Consider the following 1,884-nt stretch of genomic DNA (forward strand, 5'->3'; position numbering starts at 1 on the left):
TATCAATTGTTTGGTGTGAATAGGAACCAAATGGAGTCTTGTGAACGTGGATATGGCTGAAGAAGAGGCCAGATAGATAATTAAGAACCTGAAACCACTGGCAATAATCCGGTAAACTTCATGCCCGCACTAGAAAACATGGCTGCTGCTATGCAAGCCATAACTAAGGTACTAGAGCAACAAGCTAGTAATGGGAATGGAAGTAACGATGGTAATGGGTCGATGACCTTAGCTACATTTCTAAAATTAATCCACTCATTTTTTAGGGAACGATGAACCCTACAGAAGTAAAAAATTGGTTTCAGGCTGTGGAGAGAGCTCTACAAGCTCAACACGTGCCTGAGGACCGGTATGTCAAGTTCGCCACATATCAGTTGATGAGAGAAGCTCAGTTTTGGTGGCAAGGAGCTCATCGTCTCCTGTAGCAAGGCAATGCTATGATAACTTGGGGTGCTTTCCAAGCCGAATTCTACAAAAAATATTTTTCCAACTGGTTAGGGCAGCAAATGAGTTAGAGCTTATGCAGCTGAAGTAGGATTCTATATCGGTGGCAGAGTACACCACTAAGTTTAAGGATAATTGTCGATTTTCTCGGGTGTGTCAGGTGATGACTTGCATCATTTACCCTTTTTTCTTGCCTAAAAAGGACCATAAAAGAGCATAATCTCATTTGATCATTTCAATTCATGAACTAATTGATGAATATTATGGTACATTGCTTTGAAATGGGTTTGTGCTGAATTTTAGGTGAAAAGAGCAACAAAAAAGGAAGAAAATAACAAAGCAACGCTGGGCATGTGAAACTGGCGTGCCACTTGGAACGAACGCCATTAAAATGTATGGGCGTGGCACGCCAGGAGTTAGGCGTGGCACGCTAGTATATTTTTTCAGAGAGCAATGCTGAAGGCCACAAAAAGGGAGTGGCACGCCAAGCTGGGCGTGACATGCCAAGTCCATCACCCATTATGGGCATGCCACTTAAACCATTGAGCGTGGCATGCCAACTCATTAACCAGAAAAGAAAATCACTATGACGTGTGATGAGCGGATAATTTATACGCTTTTTGGCATTGTTTTTAGGTAGTTTTTAGTAAGTTCAAGCTACTTTTAGGGATGTTTTCATTAGTTTTTATGTTAAATTTACATTTCTGGACTTTACTATGAGTTTGTGTGTTTTTCTGTGATTTCAGGTAATTTCTGGCTGAAATTGAGGGACTTGAGCAAAACTCTAAAAAAGGCTGACAAAAGGACTGCTGATGCTGTTGGAATCTGACCTCCCTGCACTCAAAATGGATTTTCTGGAGCTACAAAACTCCAATTGGTGCGCTCTCAACGGCTTTGGAAAGTAGACATCCAGAGCTTTCCAGCAATATATAATAGTCCATACTTTATTCGGAAATTGACGACGTAACTTGGCGTTGAACGCCAAGTACATGCTGCTGTCTGGAGTTAAACGCCAGAAAAACGTCATGATCCGGAGTTGAACGCCCAAAACACGTCATAACTCGGAGTTCAACTCCAAGAGAAGCCTCAGCTCGTGGATTGATCAAGCTCAGCCCAAGCATACACCAAGTGGGCCCCGGAAGTGGATTTATGCATCAATTACTTACTCATGTAAACCCTAGGAGCTAGTGTATTATAAATAGAACATTTAACTATTGTATTAGACGTCTTATCCTGGATCCTGGATTGTATTTTGAATCTAGAGACCTTGGGGGCTGGCCATTCGGCCATGCCTGAACCTTTCACTTATGTATTTTCAACGGTGGAGTTTCTGCACACCATAGAAGAAGGGTGTGGAGCTCTGCTGTACCTCAAGTATTAATGCAATTCTATTTTCTTTTATTCAATTCTATCTTATTCTTATTCCAAGATATTCATTCG

Source organism: Arachis stenosperma, chromosome 7 (genome assembly GCF_014773155.1).
Source record: "Arachis stenosperma cultivar V10309 chromosome 7, arast.V10309.gnm1.PFL2, whole genome shotgun sequence".
Classification (NCBI taxonomy): Eukaryota; Viridiplantae; Streptophyta; class Magnoliopsida; order Fabales; family Fabaceae; genus Arachis; species Arachis stenosperma.